The 26,724-nt window shown below is 36.9% G+C and overlaps 1 long non-coding RNA gene across 1 annotated transcript; it reads right to left on the minus strand.

Annotated features, from left to right (window-relative positions):
• Window positions 1-12,914: 12,914 nt before the first annotated feature.
• On the minus strand, window positions 12,915-23,790 carry LOC148219894 (uncharacterized). The gene is made up of 2 exons (XR_015799457.1): window positions 23,436-23,790; window positions 12,915-20,482 (listed from the first exon to the last, which is right to left on the minus strand). It is a non-coding gene; the product is annotated as an uncharacterized LOC148219894 (long non-coding RNA).
• Between the last annotated feature and the right edge of the window lie 2,934 nt (window positions 23,791-26,724).

The following is a 26,724-nucleotide window of genomic DNA, read 5'->3' on the forward strand; positions in this document are numbered from 1 at the left end:
TTATCTTTTTTTCCCCTAAAAGGTAATACAGAAGCATGTGAGGGTGGGTGAAAGGCAATGAGTAATTTAACAGCTGTATTTTTTTCAAATTTTCTCCACCTGAAAAGGTTAAGGTTTGTGTTCAGCTCCAATGTGATTTGGGTTCAAGATTGATCATACTGATCTACATTGAAAAATCAATTTGCAATAGAAATTTTTGAAGTAGTCAAGCACAGTCTGCTGTCCTCAAACTACTGAATCTTTTGGTCTGTGGAACCTTGTCTTTCTAATCATAAAAAATGTTTCAGTTTTTACTTTGCTTATATTACATTGAAAAATCTGAGGTCATTACATTGGAGGAACAAGAGCTGAAAGATATTAAAAAAATATATAGACCAAACTCACTGTACTATTACTCAAGAGAGGAAAGATTCTTAGCTTGAGAGAAGAGTGACAAATCCTGTTCATAGGGCACACTTATCTTGAAATATTTGGAGGTGAATTTACTGATAAAAGAGCATGCACAAACTTTATCTGTGCCATCTGAAATATAAGAGAAGGGTCCCTAAGTAAATCTACTCTCCTCCTAATACTTTTTCAATATACACTACATGCATGTATATACATATTGAGCATAATAACTGTATATATATCTACTATGCATATCAGTGCAAGGCGCTTCTCTTTGCTGTGGTCAATTTATATTTCATATTCTTTACCTAGGGATTTGTTCTTGGGAGAAAAGGACTACTCAGTCCATTAGCTGATCTGAATTTATGATGATTAATTCCTTGATGTTCAGCCATGACAGGAATTACTCTGCTCTAATGAGTAATAAATGTGGATAAGTCATGTGTCCCTATGGATTTCTTGGCCAGAAATTGCATTTAGAAGAAGGCTAATTGTCTAAAATTTATCCAAATTCAATACAAATTTTATTGCCACTAATTGCCTTTCCAGGTTTTGCAGCATTAAAGATATTTAAATGTATTTGTCATAGCACTTCTGTGAGTGTGTAATGCTCAATACTAGTAGCAACTACCATAATATTTAGGATTTTCAACAATTTCTGTAATTCAGCACTAAATCATTATGAATAGGAACACAATTTTCCTTTTTTAATACTACAGCAGATCATGCTTTAAAAATTTTGTTAATGTCTCGGTAATAAAATGTGTCTTTACTACTCTTGTTTTTAGTTCTGACATGCTTTAATTACCATGGCCGTGTTATAAGCAGAAGATACTGTAATCAAGTGACACCTGCTATTGCCACTAGAGTTGTGTCAGAATTGCCAAGATAGACTTCAGTTTTCAAGTGTTCACATGCCAAATGGTATAAATCACTCTAAGCTTGAACTATGGTACAGAAAGCTACACAGCTTTAGGCTCTGCATAAGTATTATGTGGGGCAGAGAAGAGATTATTATTATAACACTAACAATGCTTTCAGGATTGATAGAACATATTGCTGTACCTGTGTTTCTGTTCCCAAGATGCAGCTCCCAAGGCCCTTACAAACACTGTATTTCACATAAGTGCTATTGTTTAGGACAAATGTTTATTGCAAAAATAAAAGCTACAATGTGCTTAAGAAAGATGGTTCCATTAGGACGTGGAATCAACATCTGTTTAAGTATATTCGTTGCATACCAGAGATAATGTGGAAAACCTATTGTAGGAAGTCTATACAATTAGGGTCACAAATGTTCTGGAATACACTAAACTTAAACTTTATGCTCTTGAAATTATGCTTTTACTCAATTCTCCTACATATTTCTATGCACTCAAAAGAAAAAGAAAGATGAAAAAGAAAGCTGAGAAAGAAAGATTAAAACTTTCCACTTTGTTTTGCTATCATGTTAAAATCAGGTGGTTCTTTGGTTTTCTTTTTGAGCTGTCAGTCTTTGACCTTGCAGTAAAAATTATTGTTACTGGACAGAACCGACCAATTTGCTGACGATTTCTTGCAGCAGTCAAAAATGAGCCCAGTTTTTTGGTATTCTGACCTCCTAAACCAAGGGCAAGGGAGAGAACAGAGAATGAGTTTGTAGAAGGGACACAGATTTTTTTTTAAATGTTGAGGCTGTGTGTCAAGATTGCCCTTCTCTCAGTCTAAATTATGATTAGAGTCCATGTGGTTAAGTGAAACTGGAAATGATAAAGAGATCAGTGACTTACAAAATCATGAATCCCATGAAGTGATGGCTTACAAAGCAGTAAAGAATGTGTTTCAATCCTCACATTGCCATCCTTGTGAACCAGGTGGGCAGGAGTCAAGCCACTGATAGAACCTTTCCTTCCCACTGCTAGGTGCTCACACCCTGATGAGTGGACTTCCAGAGTTCTCATTTCCCGTGTATGTGATTCTTTGGACTGTCCTCTACTATGCACTTGTGGCCCCGTTTGGGAGTGGTGCTACCTGTACATTTATCTCTTTCTGATAAGTCATCTTTGTTCTGTGCTCATAATTTCTCAACTTCAAACTTTAGGTGTAAGTAGTCTCACCATTATTTTACCAAACTGCTTTTTTCTCCTTGCAGTGGTCAACGGGGCTTTGCTCCAACCAATGAATTAAGTTTATCTTAAAGTATGGGAGAGTCTCTAACTGGTCCCATTGAAGCAAAAAGTATTTTCTTCTGTGCTTGAGAATTGTAGCTGCTGAATCTAGAGAATGAAAGACAGAAGTCAAACACAGTAACTGCCTTCAAGTATGCAAAATTACTGTGAAAAGAAAGAGATAATCTGTTTGCCATGTCTATAACATATAGCACAAAGAGTCATAGGTTTACATTTTGCCAAGATATAATGTGGGATGTGAAAAGAAGCTTTAAAATACTAATAATGGGGATGGAAATAGATATGGGCGTAGACAGAGAAGGTTGTGAGGTCATCATCATCTGAGTATACTGCTGTAAAATGATTTTATCTTAAGGGACATAGACTAGATAATCTCTCCAAGCTTCTTTTGCATTTTTATTTTTTTTTTCTCTCTGTGACTGGAAAAAATAACACTTTTAAAATATATATGCCATAAATGATACCTAAAAGTTCTTGAAATCTGGGCATTTGAGCCAAATATGCACAATGTCTTAGGTTTTCCCAATATATTAATTCTCAAAGATTTCTGATCCTTCCATTGATGAAAAATGGGGGTTTTCCTATTGGCTGATCACTGACAATGTGCAGTGAGAACATTTAGTTAGAAGTCATTGTCAAAATATCTCAATCTCAGTGATGAAAAAGACACAGGTGTGCTCTGTGTAACTGTGGGATACAGTTACAGTTCTATTTATAGTCTATTTTTATACTTGTTTAGAATTTTTCAGTCAAGGTTCTTTATCAGACCACAGTTATTTCTAACAATAATGAACTTGTAGTATTTCTAATCCTTTGGCCTTCTGCTTGCAATCTGTTCAAAATTGTGCCTCTTTTTTAATTTATTACTGTTTTTGCTGCTCTCATATTACCCTTTACTTAGGCAAATGCATTGACTACTTCTAAAACTGAGAACCAACTTCAAAATTTTATTGTTAACATTAAAGGCTCTTCAAACCTTTTCCCCTTTCTATTTGTGAAATCTGGTTCATGTTTATGGCCTCTCTCAAAATTTATGTTTGGCTTCTGACCTGTGTCTCCTCCATCCCTACCATTTGCTGTGTCAAAATATCAGGCTTCTCCTCAATTAACACTGCTATTTTGAAAGTTTTTCCCCCTTTGCAGAGTTTTGTGGTTGAATCTTTTGGCCTGTTTATCTTAAAAGTAAACCATTTTCTGTGGCTTTCTGATATATATTCTGATATATCTGAGAGATATATTTTATGCTTTCTAATGTCAGTCTTTCTTTGTTGTTTTCCTGTACTCTGATATTAAGGATTAGATATTATTGAAAAACAAAGTAGTTATGTTTTTTAACACTCAGCTTATGCTGTTCTAGTTTTTATTATCCCTAGATGTAATTGAATTCTCAGCGATGACACACATGGATAAAAAAACGTCTTAATCCTGGAGTTGGAAATGTCATAATACCTACATACTGAGAATTCAGGGACCAGTATAAATGAAGAAAGCTTATAATAGACTTATGGACAATTATCAAGAACTACCACTTGAGGAAAAAAAAACAAAACACCACAAGCCTAATGTATCATCAATAAATGTAACCACACAGAGAAAGGCAAAAAACCCAGCATTTAGTATCTAAGTGATGAAGATATACCAAAGATAAGATAAAACAAAATGCTAAGAAACCTTATGATTTATGCAATTTTTTTTCATCAGTCTCCCGGTCATATCATATACCGGTTTACATTCTACCCAGCTATCATTCAAGACTGAAAGCTGCAATTTACTGGATATGAAGTAATTTTGAATTTTGATTTTTGAAGTAATGCTGGAAGTAGTTTTGAGCAATGGAGATTTTTGTGCTTTCTTTAATAATATGAGCAAAAGATAATTGTTTACCATCAAAAAACTTTGACAGCTGCATGTCTCACTGTGCCTCTGCCTGCTTTGCCTATGCTCATTCCTTGGAAATGTAACTGTCTTCTGACAGGTGCCGTGGTGGCTTCTTCTGAGCCTCCATTTCAACTCTTTCCTGTGATTTTTAACTGTTTTTGTATGGCTTTTTTGGTTTGGTTTAGTCTGGGTTTTTATAATATGTCATCTTGGGAAAAGGTAAAATTCAATTTACTAAAATGTTGCCAAATTAAGGCAGAGTGTTTGACTTTTCTCTTGCTTTTCTCTGCCTTAAAAAAAAAAAAAAATTTGAAGGACATAACTGTGTTATTTTCAAGTCATGGACAACTCGGTTGACCCTCTGCTATGGTGTAATTCCACTGGGATCTTTTCCCACACATTATCCTGAAGCCACTTCAGTTTCAGTACCTTAAAAATGCTTGTACCTTTCTGTTCCTTGCATGCATTTTGCACAGGGAAGAAGGATAATTAAGTCTGATCCAAACCATATTGGCCACATGTAACCAAACTAGCAGGAACTTGATCAACAAGTGGAAATTGTTTGGAAAAAGGACAGTTTTCCTGGGCCAAAATGTCACCGTCCGTACTAGGGGTGTCAGGTAGTGTATTAGGCAGAGCCACGGGATGCAGCTGTTCCTGCTCAGTGTCCCATGACCTCATTCCCTGCACACCTGCACATTGGTGCAGGCTCATTCTGGGCTGGTCCCATCAATATGAGTGCCCACCAGGGATGAGAAAGCAGAGGTTTGCTCTTGGGGCTTTGCCTTTGTCCACTTTGCATGCCCTGAGGCAGCTCTGTGACACAAAGCAGGGCAGAGTCAATGTGAATGGAAAAGTTACTTTAAAATTTTGCTCCCCAACCACACTGAAACACTGACATGGGCGATCCCAAACTGGGGCATAGATTTAACAATTTAAATAGTAATGACCAAGTTTCAGCACTTGGAAATATTTCTCAGCACACTTGATTTGTTAGCTTTTGGTTCTGTTTTCTAAATTTTCTTCTGTTTTGAGAAGTCTCAAGGCATGCCACGAATGAATGTATCAGTTAGCAGGCTGCACACTATAAATCTCCTGAACTTTTCATGGAGTAGCTTGGTGGTGCATCTGAATCTGCTGGAATGCACTGGAGCTTACGGATGCAGCAACTTTCTTAAATAAGTCTCAGCTCACAATTCAGACCACGTAAGTAATGCAAGCAAAGTTCCTTCCTTGAAAGTGAGACTATGATCATGTGGATATTCTCTGAAAGAAAAATCAAGTGTATTTTACATTTTTAGGAATTGTTGATAAGGCTACAAAACAGAGCAAGTACATATAAAATGTAAGGAACATATGAATAAATAAAATAATTTTATCAGCTCTTGAACTGCCTTGAAAAGACAACAGTAAAGTAAATGCTTAATCTTTTTTCCCAGTATCTTTTTCAGTAATTTGATCTTGTTTAAACAGTTTTAGTGCAGGATATATATATTTTTTTTTAAGTTGCTCAACATTATGTGTATTCCAGGTATCTAGCTGGGATTATACATTACATATCACAGACATACTTTTTCTCTGTCTTCTGATTGAAATTGAGGTATTTTGAAAAGTATTTTACTTCCTTAAGATATGAATTACACTTTTGCTGTAAACCCCAGACTGACTGTACAAAATACAGACTTAAAGAAACAACAGAAAATAATGCAAGTAAATCAAAACATATTCGCACAACTTTGTTTCAAATCAGGACATCCATTCATCAAAACTCTTCCTAATTTGAAAATAAATTTTTTGTTCTTACTATATAAATTTTGCTCATACTATATAAATAATATAAACAGGTCAAAATTCACATAATAAATGAGAATTCTCATTTAACATAATTTTCCTTTATATTCTGCAGTGTAAGCAATCGAAGAAGTTGCAAGCTTGCAAAGAATTTCTTTAAAAATAATTTAAATATTCTACATTAACATGAGGCCTGATCATGACTTCCAAAAGACATCTGGTCTATTATACTGAAATATACACTTCCAGTATGTTTGGTCACACGTAGAAATCTGGCATGGTAACAGGGCTGTCAGGATTGTGACAATGGGGTTGAAATCTGTCTGTATGCTTGGGAGCTGTTCTCCTGTCTGGAGTAGGTGCATGGATACAGAAGGTTGAGCAGACACACTGATTTACATGATTTAGATAAGAACTTTTTAGCTTTATAGTGCTGCCAATGGTGCTGCAAATAAGTTTCTGTCACAGAAATTTTGTAAGAAAATGTGGTGATTGGCAAAGAAAATATCTCTGTTATTACCAGATTTAGCATGAATGGGTGGCTTTGAGTAGTAAATAGTCTCCAGTGCAACAGTTAAGTAAAAACAAATACGCAGTCAAGTTGCTTGAAATGTGTTCTGGTTCCCTGTCATTTTCCACTTTAATCAAAAGGTGAACTAAATAAGTACTTCACTCGAGTCTGAGGCTGCAGATAAGCCGTTGTTTTTGATAAAATCTGAGCACAATATTGAATTTGAAGCCGTATTGTTTAGTATATTTGTCTGAACCTTGGCCATTGACATTTTATGTGCTTATCTCCATCCCAATTTTCTAATCTGTTCACTGAGCTATTTACCTGTTTTACAAAACATTAAGTCTGAATTAAATGATGCAGGATTTTGGCCTTTCCTCATATGGTTTATGAGATGAGAAAGACAGGGCAGTTTTCTCCTGGTACCCACCTCATCATCTGACACTGAAGAAAAATTTCCTCCAAGCTAAGTCCACATTCCCAGAGAAAGGGTGATGCCAAAGACTGTCAGGGAAGCTGTCAGACCACCATTGCTTATTCCTGAACACTCCAGGGAGCTGTGGAGGCAGAGAGGTTCTGAGGCAGCACTTAATACCTGCCAAATCCTTGGTGATCTTCGATTAAAGACAGTATGTACACTAAATCTTCTGCAGTTACCCATATGCACATCTCTGCAGCCACTGGGAGTTTAATTTTGATAAGGATTTGGGGAACAAAGATGTTGGATGCACAGTGATACACGGGGTCCTTCCTGAGACACAGTGGACAGCAGGCTGGCATGCTTCCCAGCAAAACCCAGTTACAGCTCCGTGCTGTCCAGTTCCTTGTTGGATTTCAGTGGTTCTGTTTATGGTTCTGGAAGGAGATTTGTATAACAACTGAAGGAATGATTCCCATAAATGAACAATAATATAGATAATATCAGGGTCTGTCTTCTTTCTGCAATAGATTTTCCAGACATGCTAAAGGAGTTTTGTGACCATGAGTCCCACATTCTAGAGTATCTATTAGTCTCTGTAGAGAGTCTTTCCTGCTGGCCACTCCATTATAGCAACCTTCTCATATTGAAGTGTTTAGTACCAAAATAGTTGATTTGGTTGCTTAAAACTGAGTATGTATTTTTTTCCATATGTACAAGAATATCCACCAGCTTAGAAAATGTTACTGCCATCTGAGATTAAAAAGATGTGTGTCTGTTCAGAAATGTGTGGATGCTTTTTAAATAAACTTATTTTTTATGGACTTCGGTGTTTAAAAAATATATATATTCTGATTGGTCATATGTTAATTTGTTGTTTTTGATCTGAGGCTTTTGAACAGCAGTCAGCAAAGTGCAGTAATTCTGGCTTGGGATGAGAGCCCTTGTTGCACGGGAAGATAATAATGAACCTTGTTACACCCACAATTACTATCACCAATGGGAAGGAGCTTGGCTGGGAGCTGAATCATGGCCGATGTGTCCCCGAGATGTCTGATTGCAATAATGGCAATGGCTCCAGGTGACTGTTAGCAGCTGGCACAAATTAAAGAAACGCTTCAGCTTCTGAATCAACTGCTTGCAGCAAAGTGGTGGTAGAAGAGCATGTGCTTTCAACTGCGTTGGGCCCTATTATTGATAATTAAATCTTTTTCACTTTAACCAGATATCAGCCTGTTATCTTCCTGAGTCTGCAGACATTTTCATTTTGTAACTCAGAGGAGTGAACTGTTGCATTAGAAAAGGAAAAAAAAAAGAATTAAAATCCTGATGATTTAGAAGTCACTATTCACTGTTTCAGAATTGATCTACATGAAACCAGCAAGGGGATGTCCTCAGTTTGCAGTTCCAAATTTCTGCTAAAAATGGATTAAAAATACTTCCACTTATACATCAGACCCTACATTTTCTCTTTCATCTTGTGGTATAGTCATGATGTATTTAAAAAAATCCACTATCTTCTATCCTATCTATCATGGCATGCATTATGTCATATCCATTAAGCATTTTTACAGCATTAAAAACCTGTTTAAAAAAACATATGCTCCATATATGGACTGCAGTTGAAAGTGAGGCCCTGGGCAACTCAGAGTAAAAGACAGAGTGGGGGGACACAGGAGGGGAAAGAGGCAAAGTCTTTAGCCCAGGCATTTTGTCCCTGAGTCAGAAATTAGGCTTTGCTCCCTTCACATGCTTCACACACAGGAGTCTGTTCCCAGGGTGGAAAGAGATCGAGTGTGTCACCTACTGCACACCCAGCAAGAAACAGGACCTGGTGTACAAAAGAGGCTGTTCTGCTCCTCTGTGAAGCCTCTTTGAGTCACAGTGTTTTCCAGGTAACTGCACGGAAGTCTTTCACCTGGGTGTTACCTCCACACGTTATAATGAAATTTAAGTGCCAGGAAATGGTGTAGTTTGGAGGAAATGGAGGAAGGTGTTTTCAATCTGAAATAAATTAGTATCTTCAGGAGTCCATCTGGGTTAGTCCACACTCCCTAAGAAAACTAATAACACAATTCTACTTTTCATCCTTTTGTAAATTCTGAATAGTTTAATGGCTTTTAGTGAAGTGAATCTAGACAGCTTGCTTTGCCTTGTACCTTTTAATAGCAATGCTTGCAAAAATTCACAAATGTCACAACTGGATTAGTTAAAAAACACTGAATCCCTGTGAACATTTTTGTTGAGAATTATATGCCAGAGACACACACATAATTTATTGATGATCCATAGTAACTTTTTATGTGGTTAATTTAGCCTGTGGTTCTTACCTAAGCCCTGAGATGACCTTATATTTGCCATGTGTATCTACAGACTGCTGACATACGGTGACTGAACCTGTCATGGCTTCAGTTTGATTTAGTTTACTTCCCTTTGGGGGTGAAGTAACCCAACTGAACTACTACCACCTTAGGTGCATGCTCACATATTATCTCAGTTCAACTAATATATTTTAGTGTGATTTTACTTATTTTATTAATTCAGACTAATGCTTTCCAGATGTCTCTATATAGACATCTCTTAAGTAAAACTGAGTCTTACATTCCATATAGTTCTGGCATTTTTGCCTGAGTTGTTGGGTTTTTTCAAACTTCTGTCTTTGTATTTCCTCTTTCCAAATGTGGACAGCTCCTTTGTCACTCTCTGAGGTTTTGCTCCTTACATAAATTAACCTGGTGTCCATATTTCTCTTTTATCTTGAGTAAGCATGGCATATAGTTTCTGCTAGACTTGAATTAGTGGAAAAACAAAGGTTATATTGTTAAATTGGAATGTTTTTGTAAATGTTCTTGATAAGGCTGTACCAGGCTCAGCTCCATGTAACCTGCAGTGCATACACTGCTCAGTTTAGTTATATGGGGAAAATATTTTTCATTTTTAAATCAAGTTCTCCTGTAACACTTGACAGCTTTTGATATTTGTGCTTCTGATCAGTAAACACATTGTCTTGTACATCACAGATCTCTCATATGTTTTAAAACATATGTGTATAAGTTTGTATGTAACAGATCATAGAAATTAATTCAGCTTTTAGGTAGAATTTATTAGTGTATACTAACAGATGCTCTATCACACATTAAATTAATACTTATTAAATTCTCACACACTTTTTCAATACATCATGAAATTTTCTGTTTCCTGTAATGATGTTATTGACCTCCCTTTTAAAAATAGCTAATTTTTTTTCTATGTCTCTAAGGACTGCATCTGAGGAAATGTGGACTTCTGCTTGATAAAATTTAAGGTTGTTCAAAAAAAAGAAGAAAAAAAATATTTTATCAAGAACGAACAAAATAAATTATGAATGCTAACCACAGTTCCACAGTTTTTGATATTTTTCCTCATGCTCCAGATGCAAGCTCGGACATTTTTTGGTAAGGTCTCATTACTGAAACCACATATATATGTGGCTATTAAATATATATATATATGCATACATATATATATATATATATATATATATATATATACACACATATAGATAGATAGATAGATAGATAGATAGATAGATAGATAGATAGATAGATAGATATAAGCAAATTAATAACACTGCTTTTCAGAATCGAATTGTCCCAGTGAGTTTGAGGTCCTAATGCATTTCACAAACTTCTCCACCTCTAGTATCCTGCAGCACAAAGCTGCCTGTGCCTGAAATGCAGGAGGAGCAGGTCTGCTCGGCAGGCTCCCGGGGAGCAAGCTCCTGCACTGACACCCTGCACGCTCCGTGTGCTCTCAAGGGCACTCCAGCACTGATGAGTCTCCCAGGGGTCTTCAAGCACTGGTAATTTGCCCAGTCACTTGAGGCTGACGCAGAGCTACCTGCTTGACACGTCTGTGGGACAAATGCACTTCAGAGAGTGAACAAAATAGCAAGAAACACATTTATAAACCATGCTCTACCCCATATGTATAGCACTAGAGAGGTATATATGCCAGGCTAAAGATGAAATAAGAAAAAAAAATTATTTTGTCATTTAATTGCAAGAATAATGTCAAAAGATTCTAGAAATAAACTAGGTGTGAAAGGAAAGTCCCAAATTGCAAGCGGAGAAATGACAAGGACCTCCATTTTCCTGACAACTTCCTTGGGGAAAGGGAATTGTTCTAAGGATGGGTTAGGCAGCGCTGACAGCTTGTCTGTCTGATTTGTGCAAAGCACAGTGCCTCATTCATCTTGATTTTCTCTATAATTTTTTTTCTCAGCGAAGTAATTAGCAAAAGTGGTTATTTCCATATAGTAGTGGTCAGATGATTTAAAAGGAAAGGGAGAAAGAAATTCTCATTTCAGAAGCAAGAGATCAAGTACAGCTAGCAGAATATGGAGTAAATTCATCCCTAAAAACCACAATTTCACAGTTAGTGCTAGCTCAAAAACTAGTTTGTTTATTCAAATCTATAATCTTCTTGTATTTGTTTTCTTCCCTGAACACTTAGCAAAGCTTACCAGGATTGAGCTCTGGGATCTCAATGTGCATTTTAATCAAGTAATTAACTGAAAATAAAACAAGGGAATTCTGAAGTTTGTTTATTTTTCTGTTAAAAAAACTCGCCAGTTTACTTTGAAGTTAATTTGTTGTATATAGTGATTTATAGCAAGGTTTGAGACTGTAGACATAACACAGTGACTGCTTGTAACATCCTGACAGCCACTTTTGATTGTAACATATGGGTATGGGTATTGGACCGTGCTACCTTCTGAATCTTTGTAGGACTGTATGTACAAATATCTCATTAAGTTTGTTCAGCAAATGAGCACATTTTTGATCTTGTTGAAAACTCAAATTCCGGGTGGTATTTTCTCTGAGTCCTTGACTTTGGAACTTGATTCTTCCATTGATCCCAAAAGCTAGATGGCCCTAGGTCACTCTTCCATACAAATTTACTGCCTTCTTCTGTCTGAAGAAATCCTGTAGGAGAGAGTTGGAGTCTGCACTTCCATTGTGAAGGATTATTGGGTTCACATAAGATTTCACTGATTTTTGCAGTTTAAATATATGAATCTAAGAGCTGTACCTCATTTTACAAATCAATCAATAAAATATATATTTTTAATTTATTTCTTAGTGAACCCTGATTTATTGTCAGCTACTTGGATTGATCTGACAAATGGTTACAATTTATTTTCTCCTTAGTTACTCTCTAGCTGAATCCTTTAAGTCTTCTCTTATTAGCAGGATACAACTCTTCTTTTTAATGGTTCAATCTAATAGCATTTTGTTTGCTTGTGCTGTAGGCTATGTGGTCTTTGATGAGAACAGATTTGTAACTTCTATATAGAGCTAATTGGATTTCTTGATTATCTTATTGAAGCTGACCAAAATGACCTTCCCATGAAGTGGAAGTCTGAAAGATTTTCTTTCAGAAATAATAGTCTTTTCTTCCCAATAAATATTTATTGTTTCAAGTTGGCTAAATATTTCTTTTTTCTCTTTCTTTTTCTGTTTTATCCCTGAAGGATATCTGCCTTCTAATCATAGTTACATCTCTACAGTTACACTTTCTAAAAAACATGAGTATTTCTCGACTATAAGCCATTTGCAACAGAAAGATCTTGAGTGTAAGAAACAAACATTTTAAGGGGATTTTATCCTAGAAGGCCTGTTTCAGAGAGCTGGTTAAACAAGCCTCACATAACACTTATAGACCAGAAAGGTGTTACCAGTACATGAGACACAAGAAAAAGGATAGTAAGTTTACATAGAAATTAATTATTGAGTTTAATATATGTATAAACAGATCGTTTTAGTTGTCCCATCATACACGACTGTAGCAGAATTATAACTTAGGAAAAACATATTCCACTAGGTTGCTTAAACCTGAACCATAAAAAAATGATCAGAAAGCCTCCCACCCACTTCTGTAACACTGATGATAATACTTTACTTAATTTTTCATGAAACTTTTCCTGTGACGCTTTTATGTTACTTGTTTAATGCAGCTTTCCATGTTCCACAATGAAAGAGTCCTTCAAATTTATTGTCAAATGTACTCATTCACATGAATATGTTCTTCAGAACAAGTTGACCTTTATTGCTCTCCATGCTGTCAGGAATGGTCTGAAAATCAACTTAAATGAAGGTGTAATGTTAGGAGTCTGTAGGGCTCGGTTCTGTGAATGGCTGGCTCGGGAGCTGAGCCCTGCTGAGGTATCCCGGGAAGGACGGCATTCCACAGCACCCCGGGCCTCAGCTGTGATGCTGGGAGTCGCTTCCAGACTGGAACTCCTCCGGGCTCAGGATGCCCCTGCCCTCAGCATTGCTGAGGTCCGACACACCCAAACGCTTCCTGGTGATTTTTCTTTGCAAAGAGCCTAAACCTCTGCATCCATGGACAATTTAAAAACAAGAGAACAAAGGGGAGAGAGAGTGCATCTAGTCCATTATATCTGTTGTTTATTGCAAGAAGGCCCCTAGATATTTACAAGAAATTCCAGTTACCACCCTGCTTTGAACGTTTCTCCATGTACGTAGTGACAATACATGTTCTGCATACTGGAAAACTCAATTTCTTGGGGTTTTACCTTCTCCAACCTGAAAAAAACCTACTTAGTGACAGATTTTTTTTAATTTTTTTTTACATAAAATGCTATTTAACATTATATTCATATGTATTTTATGGGCATTCACCAACCGCACAAGATACAGGTGAAAGAAAAAAAAATGAAAACATATGAAGTGGCCAGCAACGTTCATATAGGACAATCGGAATATTGTAAGCTTCTTCTGATGCAAATGCCATGTTATTTTAAGGTATGGGGGAGGGAATTAATCTTTCTTTTAACCACCTGTGTTTGCACTTTCTTTGCCATAGATATGTTTGGGGTTTTTTTGCCAGCAATTTGTAATGACATGACTGTGCAAATCCTTGAGACTTTTAAAGTCATTCTGCTTTTCTATCCCATTTTGTAATTTAGTGAACTGTTATTGATTACAGAAATATTTTCTTGGCATAACCTTTCTTTATGGCATCCAAATATCAACTAAATTGGGACCTTCATATGGAAACATGCCCTTCTTTCAAATATATTGGAGTGGAAAAGAAACAGTCTTTTATTATTTAACTGATTATACACATTCTACAATACTTGTTTACAAATATTGGTTTTGTTTCTATTGCTATTTTGCATTCTGAATCTCTCCTTTTCCAGGTTTCCATAGCAACTCTTGTACAGCTTGATCATTAGAAAGAAATTCTCTTTAATTGATCTCCTAATGTATAGCTTAATAGTAACTGTTAAGCAGTCTTTTGTTTCCAGGTCATATTTAAGGTTCATACATTTGCATAAAAACATCTCATTAGCTCAAACCAATCATTATTAGCAATTTTCTTCCTTTAGTTTTTTAATAACTAAATCCTTCATTGAGGTTTTACAAATAGCAAATATTTATAGCTTATAGAAAAGGCTTTCTCAGTCAGCCTGGATGCTTTGTTTCTGTGAGCAGCAAGAAAATTACAGAGCTTCAAAATTTTGATCACATAATACAAAAAGAAGGTGTCTTTTTCTCTAACTGAAATTTAAATAGACCATGCTAACTACAGGCCAGAGGCTATATTTAACAGCAAAGTTGCAATATAGCACAAGCTTATACAAATATGAATAAAGATGCAAAAAATTGCCCAAGAATGACAGTGAATTTCCCCACTGGCACCATAAAAGACATTAAATTCTTGGACATAGTTCTGTTGTTCATGCCATTCTTATCTGAAACAAAGTGAAAATATGTAAAAGTAAGTGCAGATTTCGTGTAGACATTCATTTTTATTTGACAATAAGGCAACAAATTTTATACGTATAATTGTTACACAAAGACTTGAAAACAACTTTGTGCTCCTCAGCACGTGCAATTGCAGGTCTAAATGGGTATGAAATGAGTTTTACTGAAGATCCACTGTGTATATGTACTTCTGCAAATATGCAGCTTACTTCATCTTGTGTATAGAAGAACTGAAGTATAAATTTGGATAAACTGAAAATAAAAGATTTTCCAGTAAGAAGGACCGGGGGGAATTAGCTTTCAGCAGTGCAAAGATACTTTATTTTTCCCTGATATTCTATATCAGGTTTCATATCCCACTCTAAAAGTAGTTAATATTGAAAGAATAGTTTGAAATAATATCATCAGACCCAAATACATAAATATAGGTCACACCATCATGCTAAGCTCAAGAAAATGTAATTAGCATGTGTAACCTTTTCTTCTTTTCCCCTTTTTCTTTTTTTCCCTCTGGCATCCTTGACCCCTGTGTGTCTTTATAGAAACTCTAATAGCATTAACATTATGCTACGATTAAAAAGTTAGACAGCACAACAATGCTGCTTGACAAGATATTTTTACAATCCTTTTTGATGTCATTCAGTTGGGATTGAATGTCCTTTGAACTCTTGCAAATTAAGTGGATGTTCAGTGGATGTATACGGTATCTCTTTGTGTTATCTGTTAGGTTTCTTCTGCTGTTTGCAATGAAGGATTGGTTTGCATTTACCCCAGCATCTATAATTTTGTTAAACAGTAATTATTCATGCATAGCATGGATTTCAGAATTAGGTTTTAAACCTGGATTTACTATCACTTTTCAATATGTTGCATGTAGGTTTTAAATAAATTGTATGAGGTCTATGCAAGCCGAGCTGATAAAAATGCATGAGCTTCTGTTTCCTGAACTATTTTCATCAATTAACATCAGGGTTTAACCATAAACAGGAACCCGCCCCCAGCATACTGGTGGTGTAATGTCATTACTGGTTGTATCATATTGTGTCTGCCCTAGTCACATTATACAGGCATAACAATTAAAAAGGGATAGAGACTGAAAAGTTTTGTGTAAATTAAAACTATGTTGTCTAGAAGAAGAACCAAAGCTTTTAATAGGGCGGAAGAAAAAGGTGAAAACTCATGCATTATCATAGCATGAGTTTTCTTTTCCATATCAAGGCACCAGATGAAGTGCACCATTTAAGTAGTATATTTTCAGCTAGAAAGAAAAACTAATGAATTTTCCTTAAATGCTCTCTTTTTTAAAGTATAGTAAGATAAATAAGAATAATCAATAGTGCAAATCCCCTTTCCTCTAAAAGGAAAAAAAGACCAAAAACAAAAACCCAAAGCAACAACAACCACCATCATCAACAACAACAAAATAAAAAACCCATATGGAATTTCTGAAGAATGTCACAAGGAGAGATGCCATGGAGTGCTTGGCAGTAACAGGCCCCAACTAGTCAAGAAGTATCAGCTGGGATTAAAGTAGACAATAAAAGAACCAAGCATCCCAGAGGCATTTAGATTTATGAATAAGGAACAGGAACACTTTAGTTACTCCACAACCAGAATTTCACACTTAAGAAAAAGATGCAGGTATTGAAACAGAAGCTGAAATTGCTGGTAGAAAGTAGTAAACCCAAGTCAGGTTATGATGACTGTACTGTTTCACTTCGACATGCTATTAGAGGCAGGAAAAGTCCAGATGATTGAAAGTATAGTTATGCAAAAGGCTGAAAAAAATGGGAAAATGTGGAAATTCAGAGTAGCATAACAAACAGAACGGAAACAGAGGGGAAGATGTGTAATTTATATAGCTGCAATAGCTATTTTGTTGTTAAGGGCTTGAGAAATGGATTTAGATATTGATTAACTTATGCAGGGTACTAGAGAGCAGTAAGTCTCAGAAAAATACACTGGTTCTCTGATGACAAATTTTTATTATGCTAAAAAAGTATCTTGTTAATGGGATGTTATTAATCATTAAAAAACCAAGATTTATGTTGTCCTCCCTTGGCCAGAGTTTGTGCACCATTTTCAACTCATTATCTCAAACTGTGCTTTTTTTTTCATGAATCAGTTATGTATTGGTACAAAATATGGAAATTCTTACCTCTTGTCTCTGTTGTTTGTGATGTCTTGTGCTTTTCCACTGCACAATCCATTCCTGCATTGTAGTCAGACCTAACTCAGACTTTTTTCAACACTCATCAGTTTAAGTGCCTCACAAACTTTAGTGGCCTAATTTGTCAGGTGAAAGGCTATTACTTTCTTTGTACAAATGCTAAGCCAAGGACCAAAGAATTATTTTCTCAGACAGATTTCTATTTCTTGGAAGCTGAATACAGATTAGAGCGAAGAATGATGATTTCAGGATCTGAAAGAGCAATCTGTAGTGGGCACAGATTTTTCTTTTCTCTATGTCAGTTTCTTTCTGCATTGTACCTTCTGTTTAACCTGTGCCAAGCAATCCCTCTTCTACTTTTTCTTCTTTATTTTAATACTGCCTCTTCCCTGTAATCTCATTTGCTTTTATTATCTCTCCTGTTCGGCACTTCTCAGTCTTCACATTTCACTTAAAACCTCCTTTCTGACTGAGTTTTCTCTTAGCCTAGTTTCACCATTGAAATACCCCATGACCTGCCCAGGCTTCATGACTACTACTGAGTATCCTTTGCTCCCTTCCTTGAGCCGCTTTTTGGGACTGAGGTGTGAAATAAACCACTGCACAGTACACCTAGTGATTCAAGGGAAATGAGCTGTGATGGGAAGATTACAAGGCAGAGTGGAAGGTTCCTTGAAAAGTGTGAGACTTCACAGAAGATAGAGCAGGCTGATTTCAGGCTTCCTATTTGTCTGATAGTTAAGGAACACCACAGTCAGGGACATTTCCTGCCTGGTGTGCAAACACAAGCAAAGTGCTGAAGGGGCAGCTGGTACATAGGGGTCCATAGCAATTCCAGAACACAGCTAGGGGAAGGGATATGCTCCTATGTGAAGTGTGGTCAGGTCTTGTGGTATGTCCTATCTGCTTGTGCAGCTGATTCTGCAACTAAAAAATACTGATTGTGAATGATTTTGTGCTAAGCATGGTCTACAGGGAATGCTGTGGGCCGTGGGCCAGGAGTGACAACAGCAGTCTCTCCTGTCACAAGTGAATTCTGACAGTTGTGGCAGTGCTATAAAAGGTGAACAGGCTCCACCAGAGGTGATAAGATGAATGGGGCTGAGTGGGAGGGACAGTCCAGAGACCACAGCCCAAGACCCTGCACTGGGTCTGGCTGGGATGGAGTTCATTTTTGCACAGCAGCCCTCACAGTGCCGTGCTTTGCATTGCTGGTTGATTGGAAGGGTCTTGATCACACACCAGTGTTTTGGCTACTGCTGAGCAGAGTGGTCCCTCTGACCTCCCATCTCAACTACAGGGTCTGGGAGTGGGAAAGATCCTGGGAGGGGACATAACCAGCCCAGCTGATCAAAGGGATATTCCATACTGTGTGATGTCAGCTCAGATATAAAAAGCTACGGGGGAGAGAAGGAATCCAACAACATTTGCCTTCCAGAGCATCCACTCTGAGTGCTGAGGCCCTGCTTCCTGGGAAGTGTCTGAATATCACTCCCTGATGGGAAGTATAAATTAACTTTTCCCTTTTCTCATGCATGTGCAAATTTTCACTTGTTTTTCTTTATTTCTTCTCTTTTTTTTCTGTAGTAAACTGCCTTATCTCAACCTACAGGTTGTTTTCCACCTTAATCTCTCCCCTCTATCCCAATGGGAAAGGGAGTGATAGAGTGGTTTGGTGAGCACCTGGCATTCAGCCAAGGTCAAACCACTACAGGCCCCTGAGCAGAAAAAGGAAGACATGAGTGATGCAGAGCAGGAATTTTCGAGGAGTATGCCGCTTCTGGCAGGAAGAGCAAGGCTCCCCTCACTGTGCACACCCAGCCACCCATAAAACATTTGCAGATCTATAGCATCAAGAAGGGCAAATGTGTTCTCCTGGGGGAAAATCCAGGTGGACAGCTCTGTGGACTCTGTTGGGATCTCAGATGAAAAGAGGCAGCAGTCTTTCCTTTCGGTAATTCATGTGGGGACTGGCACTCATTTACCAGCCTGAATTATATTCCAGAGGTGTGTTAACCAAAATTACTGGATCTCCTTTTAAGTCTTGGATCTCCTTTTAAGGATAAAACATGCAGGAACACCTAAGAAATTATGAATTTATTTTTATAATATTTGCTTAGAATTATAGTTAGATAAAGCTATTCTCTACAAATATTAGGATTTATACTGAGTGAATGGTGGAACAAAAGGGAATGGATACAGCTACCAAGTTGTATCTAAGCTCCTCCCAGTAAATTGTGCCACGACAAGAATGATCTACTAATTACATTGAGCCGGAATAGTCTGGTGTGTCTTTCCTGCCAATTTCTTCTCAATCCAGTGAGAGAACTGTGCTTTAAGGAAAAGCTGGTATTCCCGAAGAGCTCTAATACCAGGCTTTGCATTCTTAACAATATACACTCTGAAGCCCCAACCCCTGGGATGGAAATTGCAAACCACATCACAGTTTATACACACGTTAAAAACTGTCACAACAAAAGGGAGGAGGCAATCTCAGTGGAGGGTGTTTTCAGTTTCTGCTTACCTTCATATGTTTATTTCCAGAATCTTCTCATCACTAATCCTTCCTGGGAAAAGTCTTTGGACATCCTACCCCCATGCAACTCAGTTGCATTGCAACTTGTTCTCTTAGTCTCCCTACTTTTCAGTGCTTTATAACACCTATTACTCTATGAAAAAATTAAAGGGAATTACTATTTTCCACATATGGATGTGATCTCCGCCATGCCATTCAGACTGAGGCTAAGGAATGGATCTCCTTTATTTATTGATATGGATGTAGCTGGGTAGTAAAACATGAGTCAGTTACAAAACTATCCCACCTTCATGGTGGGAGTATTTGTGGGGCTGCAGTACAGCTCTCAGAGTGTGACACAGTCATCTGGTAGGTTGCTCGTTTCTCCAGCATCCTGCAGAAATTCAGGGCATTTTCTAAAAGGATAGGAATGAGAGAACAGGGTAACAGGAGCACATGAGAGAGCTATTTCCACAAAAATTTGAAGGAGGATCTTTAGGAAGTGTTGTACTGAGTTAATATCTACACAAATTGAGTGGTAACAATATTATCAATAGTTAAAAGTTTCCTTGGTGCACAACAGCATGGACAAGGGGAGAGAATGGGAGAATGTATACCGTGCTATAATAATTTAACTAAATGAATATATTAATATATTATTCCAAGAAGGGCTGCATAGTGACTTCCTCAGCTTTCTACAGAACCTAGATCTTCCCATTTCCTATTTCTCACAATAAAGTTTTGATAACTGTAGTTTGATTTTAATATAGACTGGGATTATATTCAAATTTCTCAAATTTTTCATCCTTCTTTCTGAATTTCAGAAAAGAGTGCCGATTTGAAGACCCAGAAATAGTGCTTAGTTCCTGTCAGATAAGAGAGAAAAGACAGAATATTTAAAGGATCATAGCAAAATATGAAATTTGTCTGAAACATGTAAGGTATAAAACTACACCACCTTTTGCAAAGTTTAGCAGTGCACAGAACCAAGTCACCTAAGACATATTTTTATACTCACTATCATAATGAATTTTAGGTGAACATACTTAATTTCATTCAAATTGCCGTCCAAAACAATGAAAAAAATGTACAAATAAAAGAAATAAATGTCTTAATTAGATACAAAAAAATTCCTGATTATCTTGAGTGAGAACAAGATATTTTCTTAAAAGAAAATAAAGAAATGTCTCTTTGAGCTAACATTAAAAAAATGAAAAAACAAATATATTGAGAATTAATTTTAAGAGGAGAATATCAAAAGGCAAAAAAAAAGACAAGAAAGAAGTATAGTTAGAAGCTTTTAAAAATATCATAATTATAAATTGTAATTTAGAGTATAATATGACAGTTCTGAAAGACTGAATGAGAACAAAAAACAGGAATAAAAGGAAAAGGATGGTGGGAAAGAGTCAGTGATCGCAGAAAATACCACAGTGAGAATTTGAAAATGAGAGCACAGATGAATCAGAGGACTAAAGTGAACAAAAGAAAGGTGAGAGATGTCAATGAATGCAAGGCTAAAATTACATTTCCTGTAAGGTTTTGGACACACTGGTACTGCTTAAGGGAACAGCTTTGAAGACCACAGCATTTAAAAGCTAAGACTGAAAATACCAAATACATCCAATTTATATTTTAAAAACCACGATAAATACAGGGTATGTTGTGCAAGAAATAACATGTGAAATATCATTTTATATATATTCTATAGTTCTTCTATATTTCTATATTCTGTATTTTATTCTTCTATATTACTAAACCAAAGATAGTTTGTGATGAAAGCAATTTTCACAACATAGATTTTAAAGTAAAAAAAAAAACTGTTAGACTTGATAAACTATTAACTGTTAGGCATAATTCTTGGGACACTAAAGCTGCAAAAAAAGAATATTTTCAGCCTTATGTTTAGTCTGATAATTTAGAAGGTCATCCTGAAGCCTGATAGGGTTGGATTTGAAGAGTACTGGAATATTGCAAGAGTCAATAATTTAAATAATTATTTAGTACTTAACTTATATTTTATTGCCTGGAAAGTCTTAAACAAAGGTATTTATCAGTTAGACTGAAAACTAGTGCATTGCCTCCTGTGCAAAACCTTTTGAGGGAAATAAATGGAGAACTATATCTTGACTCAGCCTGACTTAATGACATCTGATTTAACAGAAAACCTGCTACTACTAGGAAAAAATGCTAACTGGGTTTAGTTGTTACTGGTTATACAGAAATTAGTTCACCTCTCTGAGAGCACAGTTCAGATAATAGAAAAATATTACACTGACAAAAAATATTTTTAAAGTATAATGAAATGTTAAAGAGGTAATATTTAAGCAATGCAATGAATTCATCCCACCTTGAAGGTTTTAACACAAGTCTATGCAGTCTAAGATTAGCAACATGCTTTTTAGGTTAAGATTAAATTTTATGGAATCCAAAATAAAGATACTTCACTGAGACTGTTCAATTAACGCCTTCAAAGTTGAGCTTTTGGCTAAAGTAAGCTCTTATTTTTCTTACCTGAAAAAAATATGAAAAGCACCTAAAAAAACATGTACTTTCCCGGTATGGGTAGCTGATTAGAGTTAATTATCAAAGTCAAGAACAATTTATGCAGCAAGCCAAAACCATAGGTAACTTTTCCTCGAATTTGCCATACATAATAAAAATCTTTGTAAGTCTTTTACAGAATATAGTAAATATAGTAAAGGTAAAAGCTGAACTTATGTACATTTAGGAAACAATCTTTCTCTACATAAAAAAAAGTAAGCCAAAGTTCGACTCCTAATACAAGAAATCAATCAGGTTTGCTCAGCACTCATGTTCTAAAGGTCTATTGCTATTAAACTGTAAGTGAAACGTAAATATATGTATAACAGAAATCCATAATGTCATTGGAAATATGAATGTGACATTGAATCTCATCTAGTAAGGTTTTTGACTGACAGCTCAAGCCAGATTTACCAATCTGAAACAAAAGAAGAAGGAGAAGAAAGAAAATCTAGACTGATGGAGCAATCTTGCTCCTATTCAAGTCAATGTAACTCTCATTCAAGCATGATCAGGCTCCCTTTGTGCTCTATACTAAGTACACAGGACTCACCATCTTAGTGCAACAGGGCTTACCTGAGGGGAAGGTGAAATTTAAGATTCCTCTTGGTCATTACACTTAAGATGATCACCAACATAGTCATTATTATTGTGTTTATATTAGCAGTACAAGGGATTTTAGCAAAAATTAACTGTTTAAAATCTGAAGATCTTTAGTCTTCCTAAAATTTTTAAAATTAAAAACTGAATTTAATTTTCTTGCATCTTATGTCTTTCATTACTTATTTTACTGATATCTTTATATCTTAGTATCACCTATTCTGAAACGGATAAAAGCCTTTTTATTTTTTTTAACTCAGATATTCTTGGGAGGGTCTATGTAAATTACCTTTTACCAATTAAGCGGGTTTTGTTTTGTTTTGTTTTCTTAAGAGGTTAATGTTTCTTTCCAGCAGAAATCTAGCTGTAACAGGTGTACATTCTTACAAAAACCTTTCCTTTTATACAGATTGAATTAATGGATTCATGTATATAAGTGAACTGTATTTGCATAGCAAGGGCTCGGTAGCAGGGAGGCCCTGGGAGAGATTCGGGGAGAAGATGCCAGGAGTTGTGTCCATGCTGGCCAGGGCCAGTGCTAGCCGGTTCTGAGAAGGACTTGCCCAAGGCTGAGCCCATCGGTGATGGTTGCAGCTCCTCAGGGAGTCAAAAACCAGCCAGCTGCACTAGTGCAGCCAGGACAAAGCAGTGCAAACGTGTGGCACACATACTCACAGTCAGGGAAGGAGGGACACGAGGTGTCCCAGCTGGAGCAGAGCCTCTCCTGGGAGATCACGGTGAGGCAGCGCCGTCCTGCAGCCCAGGGACGTCATGGAGCAGCAGAAATCCACCTGCAGCTCACAGAGGAGACCCAGCGTAGAGAGGTGGACATTCCTGAAGGAGGTGTGACACTGTGGGCAGCCTGTGGACCCCTGGGTAGATGAGCCCACACTGGAACAGGTTTGCTGGAGACATCAGTGACCCTGTGACTGACCCGTGCTGGGACGAAGAATGGTAGCCCATGGAAAGAACTCAGATTTGAGAAGTTCATGGATGACTGCCTCCAGTGCTAGGGACTCCATGCTGGAGCAGGAAAAGGAGCCCTTCCCTGAGAAGGAAGGAACAGCAGAGACATGTAATGATCATGATTCCCATTCCCTGTCCCCTGCACATTGTGAGGGAAAAAATCATGAACAAAGTTGAGTCCAGGAAGAAAGTAGGAGTGGGAGGAAGGTGTTTAAATATTTAGGTTTTGTTTCTCACTATTCTACTCTAACTTGATTGTCAGTTTATTTCCCAAAATCATTCTGTTTTTCCCATTATTTTAATGGTGAGGGATCTTTCTATGTCCTTATCTCAACTCACGATCCTTTCACAACAACCTCTGTCCTGCAGAGGAAGGTGAGTGATAGAGGGGCTTTGGTGCGCAGCCAACATCCAAACAGGGTCAATCTCTCATTCTTGGAATGAAAAAATATGTCTAAAACCAGAATATGGGAAAGTTATTTCTGCATTCTAGTGTTGGAAAAACGTTGCAGTTCGTGCGTATCCTTAGAAACTAGTTAAAAACGTACCTGATAAATATTACAACCTCTTTCAGTGTTTCTTGAAATGCTTTCAATTCTGCTTCAGGCATGCACATAACGATCACAGTTTGCACATCTCTTTCTTGTTTAAGTTAACTAGAACTAAAAATAGAAAGTGGTATGTGCCCTGATTAATCTGACCCGGTCAATATGCTCAGAGTACAATTAAAACAATTTATATTTAAGATGTGTTTGTTTCTGTTAGCATAACAGAAAAGCTCAAGAGGGTGTTTAGTTCAGGGTTAACTCCCATCTTTACAGGAAGTTTCTCAGTCATATTCCTGACACCCCAGCAGTCCTATAGCTTGCCATAACGAAACAGAACCTTTGCAGACAGGTTTAGGATTGAAAACAGCACCAAACATGCAAATGAAGCACTAGACTTTCTCCACTCCCTACTCTAACAGCTTTTAGTCCTTAAGGTAATGAAATAATCCAAACAGAATTAATATCGTTCCTTTTGGACAAGTGTGCTTGCAGTTCAACTCTTCTCTTTTTTTCTTGCTATTTTTGTCACTTTTGTTTCATAACCATTTTTCTACTGCATTGCTACTGCCTCAGGAAGAGATGAAGGGCTTCAGTTGTTCTCTCCTACCCTTTTAACTAGGCTGAGGAATTCACTGTGGATCACCACTGTGTGAGTAAATAAATATATTAACAAGCTATAGCCATGATGCCGAAGGTCAGATGTTAACTGTACCAGGGAAAAGAAAGTGCATGCCTCCATCCCTAATTTAGGTGCCTGAGCTATTAAGAAGAATGTGTTTTAAGGAGTCCCTATGGTGGATACTTTTCTAAATTAAAACTAGCTCCATTTCCATACTGACTTTAATGAAATTATGAGTTTAACTGCTATTTTCTTCTCATTAACTGAATAGCAGCTATATCAGCATATGATATTTTTATTTTCATTGTCATGGCCAGGCACAGAGATGTGGGACATTTGCCTGTATTGCTCTCAGTGGACACCACACACAGTGCCTCCATGCATGTAGCATCTCTGCTCTGTACTTACTTTAGGACAGCTGCCTCTCCCCTCAAGGAGGTGGATGGATTCTTAGGTTAGGTTAATGATGGTTTGTTCTGCACACAAATGAAGAAAAAGCTGAATTTACATCGTCTAGTGAACTGAACTGCTGCCAGATTTTCAAAGCCATATGACCTTGAAAATCTTCTTGCTGTATCTTCAGGAAGGCTCAGCAAGCAGAGTGGTCCTTTACTTAAGAGCAGTATAGTCTTCTCCTGATGTATCTTCCATATGTAAATACTGAGTTTTAACAATACCTATTTAAGGCAAAATGCATGCACTGAAGTAAGGAAGAATTTGAGTTTCACTGCATTATTTTCCTTGAGGAGATAGTGGGATCTTGAAAAAGAACAGACATTTCAGCACAGAAAATGAAGTTCTCTTTCAAATCCAATTTTAAAAGTGTTATGGAGTTTTGTTGCTGGAAAAGGGTCTTCAGAACTCTTCTTATTGACTTCAAAGACACTGGATTTCATAAAATTAAATTAAACTGATAAAATTAATCCTTTCTAATTTCTAACAAATATTTGGTATAAAAATCCAAATAATATCATTCTAAATGTATTTATTATAATACTTTGAGACTGATTCTTAGGTGTGTAAATTGTTGTACTCACCTACCTAGATAACAGCTTAGGCTCTGGTGAACGCACTTTGATCTAAGTCCTTTAAAATCGAGACAAATTCTTTGAAGACTGCATCACAAAGCAAGGAGTGCTTCCCATACCCATATAGCAGTACTAAAAGTCTCCTTTCCAGTGGGATGCAAGCTTCATCCTAAAACATATGTTTTGCACCCCTAAAAGTTGGAGAGTAAAATCTTTGAGCCTTCTGAAATTACAGAAGTTGACCTTATGAAAGACTCAATTTTCACAAGATTTATTTTAAGTAAAATGGTTTGCTTATCTGTAAACTAGTTATTAGTCAGATTCAAGTCTGAATCTCTGAATAAAAACCACTTCTACAGATTTGTAAAATTTCACATTACTTAAAATCTAAACGAAGCTGCAGGAAATTGAACGCGTTAGGAATATTTCAAATAGTAATGTTGTCATTATGAAAATATTAATAATTATTGTTTATAACAGTTATAACTACAGTCAAAGACAGTTCAGCAGCTAGGGTCATTGTCAAGTAGTCCCGGAGGGATTCAGGGCAGCTCAGTTAGCCTGGCAGCTGCAGTGATTTGCCTGCTGTCACAGATGCTGCCGGGTGACAAAACCAGTGGGAAGAGGCAGCGTGCAGCCTGGCTTTTCAGCACCACCCGTGCATGCTCTGGGGTGCATCACCACAAGGACAGCTACAGATTTTTCTCAGGCAGCCCATGCTAGTCAGTGTCAGGCCCATGTCTTTGCTTTGTCATGGAAAAGCTGTGACCTCATCAAAATAAAACCTTAAAATACCTCTCTCC

The sequence above is a fragment of the Sturnus vulgaris genome, chromosome Z (genome assembly GCF_052056855.1).
Source record: "Sturnus vulgaris isolate bStuVul1 chromosome Z, bStuVul1.hap1, whole genome shotgun sequence".
Classification (NCBI taxonomy): domain Eukaryota; kingdom Metazoa; phylum Chordata; class Aves; order Passeriformes; family Sturnidae; genus Sturnus; species Sturnus vulgaris.